This window comes from Trichechus manatus, unplaced genomic scaffold (genome assembly GCF_000243295.1).
Source record: "Trichechus manatus latirostris isolate Lorelei unplaced genomic scaffold, TriManLat1.0 scaffold00133, whole genome shotgun sequence".
Classification (NCBI taxonomy): domain Eukaryota; kingdom Metazoa; phylum Chordata; class Mammalia; order Sirenia; family Trichechidae; genus Trichechus; species Trichechus manatus.
In genome coordinates, this window is record NW_004444069.1 from 1873746 (window position 1) to 1887653 (window position 13908).

The 13908-nt window shown below is 54.3% G+C and overlaps 1 protein-coding gene across 1 annotated transcript in view; it reads left to right on the top strand.

The window, feature by feature from the left end:
- Window positions 1–4445: 4445 nt before the first annotated feature.
- Window positions 4446–13908, top strand: part of KCNAB2 (potassium voltage-gated channel subfamily A regulatory beta subunit 2) — a 106709-nt gene continuing 97246 nt past the window's right edge. Inside the window, exon 1 of the mRNA XM_023739366.1 lies at window positions 4446–4536. The gene's annotated coding sequence lies outside the window, so the exon portion shown is untranslated. The remainder of the gene's footprint in view (window positions 4537–13908) is intronic.

The window sequence follows — 13908 nt, forward strand, 5'->3', positions numbered from 1 at the left end:
ACAGCCTCCCAGTCCCTGGCGGACAAAAATCCCAACTCCACACAGCAGCTGTCAAGACACCCTCCCCCCACCCCACACCTAATAGGGGCACTTCCCACCCCCTCCACATTCACCCTTGCTTCAGCCACACTGAACTCTCAGACACCAGGCCCTCTGTTTCCTTCTAAGCAGAATCTTCCTCTCTCCCCTTCTCAGCACAGGCACACACTCCTAGATAATTCCTACTTGTCCTCTAGGAGTCTAATCAAATGCCACCTCCTCAGAGGAAGCACCCCCCACCACTAGGTGCTCCACACACTGGATCCAATACAGAGCAGTCACCATCACAGTCACCAGGGCTGAGAGGTCAGCTGTTGGTCTCCTGTAAGACTGTGACTCAGTGGGGTCACGGGTCAGGACAGGACTGGATCCTCAGTACTTAAACAGAAATGCAATGCAGGAAAGGAGAAGGTCCCTTTGGGCCGGAGGAACAACCAAAAGAGAAAATTCAGAGGGTTCCATGCTTTGAGCTCAAGAAAAGGAGACAAAGGGCTCTCCCAAAAAAACAAAAAGAAGAAAGAAGATGAAAATGCCCTACCTTACCAGAACTAGATGGTGCCCGGCTATCATTACCGACTGCTCTGATTAGGATCACAACAGAGGGTCCCAGACAGAGTGGGAGAAAAACGTAGAACAAAAAATCAAATTCACATAAAAGACCAGACTTACTGGTCTGACAGAGACTGGAGGACCCCCCAAGACTATGGCCCTAAGACACCCTTCTGACCTGGAACCAAAGCCATTCTCGGGGACCACCTTTCAGCCAAACCATAAACAGGCCCATAAAACAAACAACAACACTGAGAGGAACATGTTTCTTAGAACAATCAATTATACGAGATCAAAAGGACATTTGCCCAAAAGCAAAGATGAGAAGACAGGAAGGGGCAGAAAATCTGAACGAAAGGAAACAGGGAACCCAGGGTGGAAACGGGGAACCCAGGGCAGAAACGGGGAGTGCTGACACATTGTGGGGAATGCAACCAGTATCATGGAACACTTTACATACAAACTATTGAATGTAACCTTTCACCTAAAGCACAATGAAAAAAGAAAGAAAATGCACCACCTTTCACTGAGTCCATATCAGGAGCCCAGGGTGGCACATTCAGCTGCTAACTGAAAGGCGGGCAGCTCAAACCCACCCACAGGTGTCTCAGAATAAAGGCCTGGCAATCTATGGAGCACAGTTCTATTCTGACACACATGAGTTCACCATGAGTTGGAATCAACTCAATGGTAACCTGTACTGGTTTGGTTTATTAGGTACTTGGCACTCACAAACATTTTCTTATTTATTACTTCAACAACCCTGTAAGATAGAAATCATTATTATTCTTATTTTATAGATGAGCAAGGTGAGATTCAGTGAGGTTAAATGGCCAGTCCAGAATCACAGCTCTAATCTTGACCAACCTCAGGGCCAGTAAAACCAGGCCCTGCTCCCCTCCATCCCATCAAGGAGGCAGGAGAGGCAAAAGGAGAAGAGACTCCCCGAGGACAGTAGAGAGAGTGCTGGTGGAGGGATCCAGAGAGGAGGCTAACACTCCTCTCCTCTCTGCCTTCAGGAAAGTCTCTTGCCCTCCCTGCCTCTGTCTCCCATCTATGAAATGAGGGGCTGTGAAGTTTTCATGAGGTCTTTGCTCCCGCAGATGTATTTAACAAATACTTTTAAGCATCTACTCTGTTCCAGTCCATACAGAGGTGAAGAAGACGGTGAAAGGCCCTGTGTTCAAGAATCTAAAAATCCAGACAGAGAGAAGGACAAGGGGTGGAGTGTGAGAAGCACACAGGAGATGCAGCCAGCCCTGGCTCTCTGAGGGAGGGAGGGCTGGGACGAGGAGGAAGCCAAAGAGGCCCAAGAAGTAAGGGGGGGAGCTGAACTCTAACAAATAGAGATTAGCCAGGAAAGGGCCTGAGGAGCTGTCCAGACAAAGGGAGTATAATGCTCCTTTCCCAGAAGTTAAAAGGATCTGAAAAGCCTGGGTTCTAAAAGCAGAAGCTTACACTGGAAGTCTAAAAGTTGAGTCAGTGGAAGTCTGATTAAGCAGTGCCTGGCATTCTCATTCCACAAATACTGAGTTCCTCCCATGTCCAGGCAGGAGTCCCTGGCTGGCGCAAATGGTGTGACAGTCTGTGACTAGCTGAAAGGTTGGCAGTTCAAACCCACCCAGAGGCACTTCGGAATATAGGCCTGGTGACCTGCTTCCAAAAGTTCGCTGCCCTGAAAGCCCTATGGAGCAGTTCTACTCTGCACACATGGGGTCACCATGAGTCAGAGTCAACTCGATTTAATGGCAACTAATAACAACAACATGTCCAGGCATTGTGCTAAGCCCTGGAGAAACCCTCAGGAACACAGTAGACAAGTTCCTTGCCCTCATGGAACAAACTGTGAAGTGAGGCAGAAAGGAAGGACACAAATTAGCACACAGAAGAACACATCGCTGTGAATTCTGGTAACTACACAGAAGAGCAAAGGTGCAGCGAGCTGTAATGGAGGCCTGGGTTTGAAATGGAAGAAGACTACCCACGATGATCCAACTACATATGAGTGTGAGGCCGGATTTCCTTCACAGACGTTAACCAAAACAACATATGGCAACAGACTGGATGCAGAAGCAGGTATGAGAATCCAGCTATCTTCTTTTAAACTAGACGTTAAAGAGATCTGTACAAGTGGGGCCTTTAAGTCTAAAGACGCATCTGTCAGTTTATTGTATTGTAGTGGCTTATGTGTCGCTGTCATGCTGGAAGCTCCGCCACCAATATTTCAAACACCAGCAGGGTCACCCATGGTGGACAGGTTTCAGAGGAGCTCTAGACAGACAGACTAGGAAGAAACGCCTGGCAATCTACTTCCAAAAATTAGCCAATGAAAACCCTACGGACCACAGAATATTGTCCAAGACTTCAACTCGCTTACTTTGGACATGTCATCAAGAGGGACTGATTGCTGGAGAAGGACATCATGTTTGGTAAATTGGAGGGCCAGCAAAGCAAGGTGAAACCCTCAATGAGATAGACTGATACAGTGGCAGCAAAAATGGACTCAAACGTATCAACGACCAACGACCATGAAGATGGCACAGGACTGGGCAACGTTTGGTTCTCTTGGGTCGCCATGAGGAAAAGCCAACTCAAAGGAAACTAATAACAACGACAAAGTCTAAAGAAGTAGGTGGGAGCCAGCCTTGTAAGAAATGAGGAAGACCATTGTGGGCAGAGGTAAGAGCATATGCGAAGGCTCCTGAGACGTGTCAGGAGATCGGAATGGCTGGGGGCGGGGGGGTGGAGGTGGGAGCGGCTCAAGGGGCAGCCAGAGGCAGGCAGGGCCTGAAGCACAGAGCCTCGAGGTCCAGGGCAAGAAGCATGGCTTCCTTCGAGGGCCACAGTGTCGCCGGCATCTCCATTCAGCCTCAGGGAGAGAAGGAACTGCAGGATGCAGAAGCCTGAGGACGCGGAGGCCACTCAGCAGGCCCCTGCAGGGGTTCCGGGGTAAAGGGGCGGCCCTGACGAGGGTCCGGATCCGGAAGAATAAACGAGTAGTTGGGGGAGTGAGGAAGGAAGCCAGCGGGGAAACCGAGCCCGGGGAGATCCAGCCCACGCTCGCCTTAAGCTGAGGGCCACGAGGGGCCTAGGAGTCAAGGAGCAGAGAGCAGAGGTTCAGCGAAAGGAGCCCATCCGCGCTCAACGAACGCGGGCGGCCCGGACCGCACCAAGTGTCAAACTACGGGGGGGGGCACTAGACGCGGGCCCAACTCCGCGTCCCACCCCGCCGCCCTCGCGCCCCGCAGGACCCGGATCCCTACGGACGGGTCGGGCTGATCGTTCCCATACCCGGGGCTCCGAGGCTCCGGCCCGCTCTACGACCGCCCGCGCCGTAAGGACGCAAGCAGACTCCCCCACGGGGCCGGCGACAATGGTTCCGCCCGCCGCGGGCAGTGTTACCTAGGAGACGCGCCCGCCGCGGCCGCACCCGGGGCGACTAGGCCCACGCTTTCGAGGGGGTACCCCCACGACAGGCCCAGGCCCGGGACCGGTGCCCACCTGAGCAGCAGGCCTCGCGGGCTGAGGACTGGCCGAGGGGCACACCCCGTCCGCCGCCACCCGCTAGAGAAGCCTCGGAGAGAGCGCAGCAGCTCGGCAGCGCTCCGGCCGAGAACCCGCCCTGCGTCATTTTCGTCGTCAGGGCCGCAGGACCAATCAGGGCCCAAGTCGAGAGGCTGCGATTAGCCAGCGCCAGCCTTTCGGCGCGGCGGCGGGCCCGTTCCTGCTTTGCATAGCCAGGGATTCCTCAGCCAATGGGAATATGACTGGCGTGAACAATAGCCAATGACTAGCTGGAAGAGGCGAGGCCTCGGGTGTCCCACGAGGTGAGGATGCTGCAGGCGGAACCTGCCGGTGCAAGAGGGATTCGGGGGCGCTAAAGTCGCTGGGGCAGGGCGGGAAGGAAGATCCGGAGCGGGGCACAGGATCCGGAGCTGGAGCCCCTAGGTGAGTGCAGGCGGAGACCCTGGCGGGCTGCGCTTTCGGGGGACCTGCGCGGGGAGAGGGCGGCGAGGATTGGCGAGGCCACAGCGGTCCCTTCTCCATCTCTATCTCCAGCCTGCGTCTCTGCGCCCGCCTCCGTCCTCACCTCCTCTCCAGCCTCTTCACCTCCTTCTCCATCATCTCCCTTCCCCCATCCCATCTCTCTCCGTCTCTGTCATCCCGCCTTGACCTTTCAGCTCCGATCCCCTACTCCTGCCCCAAACTGCGTCCCTCCCCCATGACCCCGGTGGTGCACCCTGTCCCCAATCTCGGCCTCTCCGATCCCCGCAGCCGCGCCTCCCCCTTACTCTGTCCCCACCTTCCCCATCCCTCTCCTGGCCCCTGCGCAGCCCGCAAGGGAACGCTCCAGGTTGCGGTCCTCCGCATCTCTCCTCCTTGTTGCCCCTGCAGGCACATCTTCATCCTCGCTGCTCTGCCTCGCTCCTGGTTCCTGTCCCCATCTTCCCACTCATTGTGCTCTCTGCCCCTCCGCGCTCTCCGCAGCGTGCTCTCTCTACCTCACCCTGCTCCCCGGGACCTTGACACTCCTTCCTCGCTTCGTACACCCATTCCTCTGGCTACTACCCCCCACCCTTGCCCCCGTCTTTAGCGTCTCTTCGCTTTCCCTGGTACAAAGCACTTCCCATCTCCCGCCCTACCTGCTGCTGTCCCGCAGAACGCAGAGACCCAACAGCTGCACCGCTTAGTACTGCAGCAATGGCACCGCGGGCCAGCTGGGTACCTGTCCACCTCCCACCCTCCCACCAGGCTCATTCTGGCTCCTCTCCTCCTGGCATTTGTCCGGGGGCCCCTGCAGGGGTTATGCTTTGCATAGAGTTTTCTGGGGTGCTTCAGGTGAGAAACCCCTAGCACCCTTTCCTGCCTTCCTCCCTCGCCACCATCTCCTCCTCACCCCACCCCCACTTTCCTGCTCAGCCTCACTTTGTGATTCAGCATTTCTGGGGTTGGTAACTTTCTTTGCTTCCTGGAGCAATAGGGACCTGGGTGTGGGGTTAACGGAAGGGGGTGACTAGCAGGTCCACCTTAGGGAGCAGGTCAACCTTTGGAAGCAGAGCTGAAGCTGCCCAGTTGGAAGGGGTAGGGAGCTGGGACCGTGGTGGGGGCTACCTTGGGCTCCCTTTCATTTGTCTGCCCTGTGTTGAAACGTGTCCAAGGGGAGATGACATAAGTAATAGCTCTTGGGGAAATGGTCTATTAGCATTTATGGAAATTAATACATCCCCATCTGAGAAGCAAGAACAGCAAGTTCAGGCCACAGCTGTCCCACTATCTGTCCTTTCAAGATTTTCTCTGCAACTTCTCCCCCTCACAAACAGTAGCCCCCTTCCAGTGCCAAGAGCAAGCTCTGGCTCTGCTCATGAAGCCACATTCAGGCCACCCTGCAGGGTTTGGGGACCTCTGTGTGCAGAGTCCCATCTACCCACTTGATTCTTGCCTTGGCCTGGCACGCGTTTCACCTGCAGAGCCCAGGCACGCAGGCACTCCTGGGCTCTGGCCCTGTATCCTCATGGCTTGGGGCCATGCGTGCACCAGGACAGCATGTAGCCTCTCAGGGAGGCCTCCAAACCCACACTCACTCAGCCTCCGTGGCACCAGCCACGTTTGGCGTATCTTACACCTCTGCCTCTGTGGCCACCTGGTTGAAGCTTCCATTACAAAACTGAATCCAGTCCTTTGTATTGCCCTTTGCTCTGGCAGTCAACAAATGCTTTGTGGGGACTGTGTGGAGGGGGAGGGGGGAATGGTCATGTAAAAGTGTGAAGCCCAGTTGATGTCCTCAAAGCACTTGTGGGTCTGGATACGGAACCTGGATGAAAAGACATGGGCATCAAAGTGATGGCATGCAGGAAACGTGGCAAGATAGGACACCACTTCCTGCCCAGTTAGTGTCACAGGCAGTGAGATCTGGGGACTTGGAGGGCTGGAGAGCTCTGGGCTGGGCAGCCTGAGGAAGCTTCATATCGACGGGCTTTCTCTCCCTCTTCCATCTTTTCTCTATTTTCTTTCCTTTCTCAATGATCTTCTAAGCCCTAAATGACTCGGAAGGAAGGAAGTGGCACCAAGTTTTGATTTGACAGTTTCTAGTAAGGGCTGGAGGGAGCAGGCCTTCTATAAACTTTCCTGTTGGCTGATTCACAGCCAGTCCATTGTACTGGGCAGCATAGTTTGTGTGGAAGGAAAGCCTACTCTGCTTTTAGAACCCTGTTTCTGTTTCTGGGACTCTGGCTGGAAGCAGTGGGTATCTAAGCTAAATTCCCAGTGACCTTCAGGTTACCAAAGGTCCCAGGGTCAAAGCGTTTTCTTGTAGTCCCTGCAGTGCAGGCAGCCTTCGGGAAAGACTGGCTCTAAACGTGTCTGGGGCAGAGACCCCATGCATCCTCCAGCCTCTCGCCAGAAGCGGGAAGGTCTTGCCTCAGAGAGATGAAGTGTGTTAAAGTTGAGAGAGTCTTAGCCTTCGAACAGTACAGCCATCTTCTCTGTGAGAGTAAACAGAAGTGCAGAGGCCAAAGTGACTTACCCAAGGCCACACAGAGCCAGTGGCAGATCTGGTGAGACCCTGTACTTCCTGGGTAATTTTCACACTCAGTAGTGCAAACAGTGAACGAGATGGGCTGCTAACCGAAAGGTTAGAAGTTTGAATCCACCCAGAGGCACCTCGGGAGAAAGACGTGGTGATGTGCTTCTGAAAAATTAGTCATTGAAAACTCTGTGGAGCACAGTATTGCTCTGACACACGTGGGGTCGCCATGAGTCGCAGTCAACTAGACGACTGGCTTGTTGGGGGTTTTTTGTTTTGTTTTTTCACTTCCTGCCAGTTGGAGGAAGCGAGCGCCCATGGGCATGACTGACCGCAACATTAGCTGCCCCTTGGGAAGGCCACTAATGAGGTGCTGCTGACGTGCATGGAGGAAGCCAGCCCGCGGGTGTGTCTGAGTCTCTGTAGAGCTGGTGGGAGCAGAGGGTGCCCCCTACCACAGAGCATTCCTGGTGACTCCAATCCTGCCTGCCTAGTGGCCCCCAGAGCCAGGGCATTGTTGCTCATCACAGCCAAAGAGACACCCAAGTAGTCACAGGGAGGGAGGGGGTGAGAGGAGCCAGTCAGGTGAGATGCAAGGGGGAAAGGGAACCCTCCCCACCTTTGAACTGCACCTTTGCCCAAATCCTTCACCTTGGGTCCTTATAAATGACCCTGTGAGGTAGGCTGGTTGGCCTGGATGGGGAAACTGAGGCACAGAGTGGTGATGAGCTTGACCCGGCCTCCCAGTAATGAGGAGACCTCAGTCTGTTCCTGCTCTGCCAGGACTCTAAGGCGGTGCCCCCTCCCCACCCCACCAAGCCCCTGTGCCAGCAAACACTGGAAATGCTTTCCTCCCCCTTGATGTGTCTCCCTAGATGTGCAGGTGGGCGGGGAGAGGGTCAGGAGTCTGTTCCAGGTTCCAAGAGATCTGGAAGACCCCTCTTCCTCTGCCAACAGACCTCTGGTCGCTGCATGCCCTGCTGCCCCCAACCCACTGCCTTTGGAGGGAGTCTGTGCGGAGATGTGGTTCTCTGTACCCCTGAGCTGTGCTTTCTTCACTCTACCAGTGCTGAGGAGGCAAAGGGCACAGGGCCTGCCCTGGGAGAGAGCACACACCTGGGCCATGTGGGAACGTCGCCCACTTGGCCCCCGTTCTGCCACTATGAGAAAAGGCTCAAGGGGCTCCATACAGCCACGGTTTGGCAGGCCTGCCTGGTGGACATGAGCTATGCCTGGCCTTCTTGACCTTTGCCACATCCTATGGCGCTCAGACAAGGGCTAGCCTTCCTGTTCCTGTACGGCATGATTCACTCTCAGACCCCTAGCCTGATGGTGCCTGCTATCAATACATCCAGGCTTCTGCCTCAAAGCCCTGCTGGGCCAGGGTTTCAGGAGGGCTGAATGACCCCCTCTGCTGAGTGACTAGCATGTGGGGTGCATGTGTGGGGGCCTGTGTGTATAACGTGCTGCAGAGCTAACCCCACACCCGTCTTGCCTATGTCCCTGGTGCCTGCCTTCCTGGATGCCTTCCTTGAAGGCGGCCCATCCCCTCACTCGCTCTGGCACTCAGGCACTGGCGGAATCAACTGTTTTGACGCCATCCCAGGTTGCAGACAAAATAGGATTAGGAAAGGGGGAGAAACAGAGGAGTGGGGAGCATCTCCTTGCTTCACACCAACTCGCTGGACCAAGTCAGAGAGGCTGTCTTCACTGTGATCTTGAGGCCTGGCTCTGTGTGGTTGAGAGGTGATCTAATAAGCAGAGGAAGGCTAAGTGCATGTTGTTCTCAGATTCCTACACTGGGATCTGAGAAAATGTCCCGGTAAATGAGTGACTCCTTGGGTCCTGCACTCAACTGAGATCTTGTCCCCGGGGCCCTCAGTCACCCATCTGGCCCTTCGCCAAGGTGAGGGCCAGTGTTCTGGGTCTCTGGCTCTCACCTCCGGGCCTCATAGCTTCGTTCTTCTTCTCCTTTTGTCTGAATGGTGAAATGACCCAACACAGTAGAAGCCCGGGACAGTGCCAGGCACATAGTGGCACTCAGGATTGTCAGCCCCATCCCCCTTCCAGTCATCAGCTGAGCCTAAACCATTACCCTACCTGGAGCCCAGGTAGAGCCCAGCAGAGCCCCTGGGAAAACTAGAGGGGAGTGACTCAGTTTCTCTTTTGCAAGCAGAGCATTTGTGTCACTTCCTGAGCCCACTCAGGGCTGCCTAGAAGGGGCTGTCTGCTCCTGGGGAGGAGCCAGGGAGAGCCTAGATGAGGGCTTTCATGGTGGAAGGAAGGAAAGGAGGGAAGGAGGGAGAGAAGAGGGAAGAAGATGAAGGTCAAGACAGACACAAGGGCACCCTGTATTACCCCAGAGCCCAGGGAGGAGAGGGACTGGAGGACGGAGAGGACAGGTATCTGCTGGGTCACGTGATCAAAGAGCATAAGAAGGGGGAGAACTATCAGCCCTGAGGCTGAGGGAGGAAGTGGTTTCCGTTCAGAGAGGATTGGTGATGGCGGGTAGCAAGGAGTCCATGAGTGGTTGGGTGGTGAGGAGATAAGGCAACCCTGCCAATAATAGGTGCGAGTATTGCAGATTTGGAATCCCTGAGTAGTGAAAGGAGCCTTGGTGGTGCAGTGGTTAAGCACACTCAGCTACTAACCAAAAGGTGGGCGGTTCGAACCCACCAGCCGCTCCACGGGAAAAAGATGTGGCAGTCTGCTTCTGTAAAGATTACAGCCTTGGAAGCCCTATGGGGCAGTTCTACTCTGTCCTACAGGGTCACTAAGAGTCAGGATCGACTCAGTAGCCATGGGTTTTGGGTGATGAAAAGAGTGAACGTGCTTGGCTGCTAACTGAAAGGTCAGAGGTTCGAGTCCACCCAGAGATGCCTCGGGAGAAAGGCCTAGTGATCTACTTTCGAAAAATCAGCCACTGAAAACCCTATGGAGCACAGTTCTACTCTGACACACATGGGGTTGCCATGAATTGGAGTTGCCTCAATAGCAACTGGTTTTGGTTTTTGTTGTATTGAAGATTTACCACCTGCCTTGTTCCAAACACTAGCCTGTGTCAACTTATTGACTCCTCACTGTTCCATAAGTAAGTAACTATTATATCCCCGTTTTCCTGATGCAGGCACCCAATAGTTAGCAACTTTCCAAAGGTCACAGAGCTAATAAGAGGTGGTAGTTGTTGTTAGTTGCCGCTGAGTCAGCTGAGACTCATGACGACCTTATGTGCAACAAAACAAAACATTGCCCAGAGCTGCACTATCTTCATGATCGTTGGTATGTTTGAGCCCATCGTTGCGGCCACTGTGTTCATCTATCTTATTGAGGGTTTCCCACATTTTCATTGTCCCTCTACTTCACCAACCGTGATGTCCTTTTCTAGCAATTGGTCTTTACTGTTGACATGTCCAAAGTAAGTGGATCGAAGTAAGTAAGAAGAGGAGGAGCCCAACTGTCTGGGGCCAAAGTCTGTACTTATAGCGTTTGTCCTCTGCTACCTAAATGGCTCTTGAGAGTTTAACTGAAAGAAAAGAAGTGCGAGGGCAAAGCTCAAGGGGCTCATGAGCTGGAAGGAGGACAGACCCTTCTCTGGTTGGCTATAGTTGACTGAGTCTGTTGGCAGCATCCTCTTACATCCATCCTTGAATGAAGTATTTTTCCTGTGTACTATTTTGTTCCCTGCTTTAAGGAGGATACTTCTGGGGACACTGTGAACTTGGGAGACTGGGCCTTGTCGTTGGAACCTCAGTGATGGCTCTGCTCTTGGTAGGGTGCCTCATCAGGACTGAAGCATGAGAACCTGGAAAAATGGACCTCAGGGCCTGGTGCAGCTCCACCAGCTCCATTTCTCCCGAGGGCCCTGGTGACTCTGACCAGGGCTTCCAAGACCAGACTTTGAGAAACAATCCCTAGCTGTTTTTGTTTATTTGCAAACGTTCCTCTGTCTCTGCTTCTCCTTGAAGGAAACACTCTTTGATAGTTAGGAGCTCAGTGAGAAGGGCTTTTCCAGGATTTCCTTAATTCCTGGCTATATATGAAGCCCATATTCTACTGGAATATTCTGCTACACATTTGTCAGTTTTAACATGCTTTTATCCCAATGTGGAGTCCCTGGTTGGTACAAACAATGAACACACTCGGCTGCTGACTGAAAGGTTGGAGGTTCAAGTCCACCCAGAGGTGCCTCAAAAGAAAGGCCTGGCAATCTACTTCCGAAAAATCAGCCATTGAAAACTTTACCGTGCACAATTCTACTCTGACATACATGGGGGCACCATGAGTTGGAGTCAACTCGACAGCGACTGGTTTTTTATCCCACTGTGTATAGCAAGATGCTCTTGTGGGTTTCCCAGCTCACTGGGCATGGTTTGGTTCAAAGGTTGCGAGGGGTTGAGGAGGCAGGAGCCTGCAGAGGAGCGGCCCTCTTGCCCTGGTGCTCTATCCACCTGTCCATCCAGGGCAGTGTCCTATGACACTTCCCTCTTCTCTCCTGAACATCCTGAACCTCTGCTTATCTGCCTCACACCCCCGGGGGGGTATTGCCTTTCCCTCTCAGTGAGGAGGAGGTATTTTAGTTACCAGGCCAGTCGCCATTCAGTTGTCAGGACCAGAGGCCTGGTCGTCTCTGTCCCTTTGCCACTGGAAAGGGCAGATGATGCCTGGAACAGGAGTTGCAAATCCCAACTTAAAGTTGCCACCTTTCCCCAGGGATGGGCGATTGACTCCTCCCAGGAGCAGCAGTGCTCCCTGTTTGCCTCCTGCCCATGTGCATGTATGTAGGTGTGTGTGTGCGTGTGCACGAGTGTTCATGCATGTGTTATATGCACATATATGTGTATGCTCACAAGTCCCTTGAGCTTTGCCCTTGCGCTCCTTTTCTTTCACTGTCAAATTCTGCCCGTGTGTGTCTGGAGGGCATCCGGGCGACAGGCCGTCCTGTGCGGGGACACTGCAGAGGTGCCAACTGCTGCTGCACTGCCTCTCCTCACTTTGAAAGCCAGAATTTGGGGAGGAGCCAGGGGACACAGGGAGCTCCCTCTAGGCCTGGGACCCTTGGTCCTGATGGCCCAGTGACAGTTATATATGGAGCCCTGGATGGAGGCATTTCAGAAGGAATAGTGACATTTCCCAAAAAAAGAGACTTGTTTAAATGAAGCATGTAGGCCATCTGGACCTCATGTTGCAACCTGAGAGTCTGCAGTTACAGGTAGCAGAGACCATCCTCCCTCAGTGGCTTTGTGAGTGTGTAGCCTGTGGCTGAGGACTGCCATTCATTCTACACTGATGCCAGAATCAGGGGACGCAGATGAGGCCGCTGTCCTCGGCGCCCTCAGTCCGTAGGGAGGAGTTGTGTAGTCCAAGGCATGGAAGCGCCACCTGGGCACTGCAGCCAGGAAATGAGGTGGCAAGGCTGGGCTCGGCCTGGACCTGGGGGCCTCTGCATTTGGAGGAAGGAAGGGGCACAGCCTCTGGGCAGGGAGAGCTGTGTGCACAGAGGTACAGAGATGGCAAGGGGCATTAGAGGCCATCAGGAGAGAGCATGGCACACCGGGCTGGACAAGGAAGGAGATGTGTGTCTGGACATCTTTAGAAGAGGTTCCTGCCTCCTCAGAGGGGCTAAGCTGGGTCATCCATTCATCCAATGTGCGGGGAGGGAAGAGCCCGTAGCCCGTGAGTCCCCCAGCCATGCCCTGAGCCCACGGGCCCTCCAGAGCCCTGAGCTGTTCCAGCTGCCCATGATCACCATCCCCTAAACAGACACACATAAATACACATGCACACACATACACATACATAACTAATTCATACACACACATGCATGCACACGTACACATGTGCACATTTGTGAACATATGTGAACACACGTGTGCACACACATATATGCCTGCATGTGTGTGCACACACATGCACATATGCACATACGCATGTACACACACACATACATACACGCCCACACACAGCCTGAGTGCGCATCTAGGCCCTTGTTCCAGCCTCAACCAGCAGCACCAGGAGGGAGGTTCTGGCAGAGCCCACTGGGGTGCCATCTGGGAGAGATGCGGAGGAGAGGGCTTCTCCACACATGCACCCCCAAGCCTGGTAACCGTGGTAACCATGGGCACTGCTGGAGTTGCCCAGCCACCTGCTGGGCTGTATGGGTGCCGTGGGGCTGACTGGGCTCCGTGGTAAACCAAGGGGGGTCCTCAGGGGGTCAGCCTATATGAGCAGCAGGGAAGAGTAGGAAGGTGTGGTCCCCAGCTTGCTCTGGCACCACCCAGAGCAAGCGAAGGGATCACGGACGTGGGGAGAGCCCAGGGCCAGGCGTCCTTCCCTCCAGTCTGTCCTGCAGAGCTCTTGTCTCTGAAGAGCCCCAGACTGAGGGCACATCACCGATATGGGACCTCACTGTGTCCCACCCTGCAGAGCTAGGGTCCCGACCTTTAGAGCTGGCTGGGACCCAAGCTGGAAGAAGTCCCTCAAGCTCTTCATTCTCTGCCTCTGTATAGTACAGCCTGCTCGTTTTAGGGAGAGGGAGACTGAGGCTCGGGAGGAAGAGGAGTCATACTTGTCGGCAGAGCTGGGTCCTGGCTTTGCTCCCAGGTGCCCTCACCAGGTCCTGTAGGTGTCTGTCCAGGCACCCACCATGGTCATTACTGCCTGGTCCCTCCTGGACTGTGCGGGTGAGGACAGACAGTGCGTGCCCCTCACAGTGGTCCTGACTGCCACACCCGGCCCCTCCTGGGCTGTGTGCGTGAGGACAGTATATGTTCCTCACAGTGGTCCTGACTGCCACACCC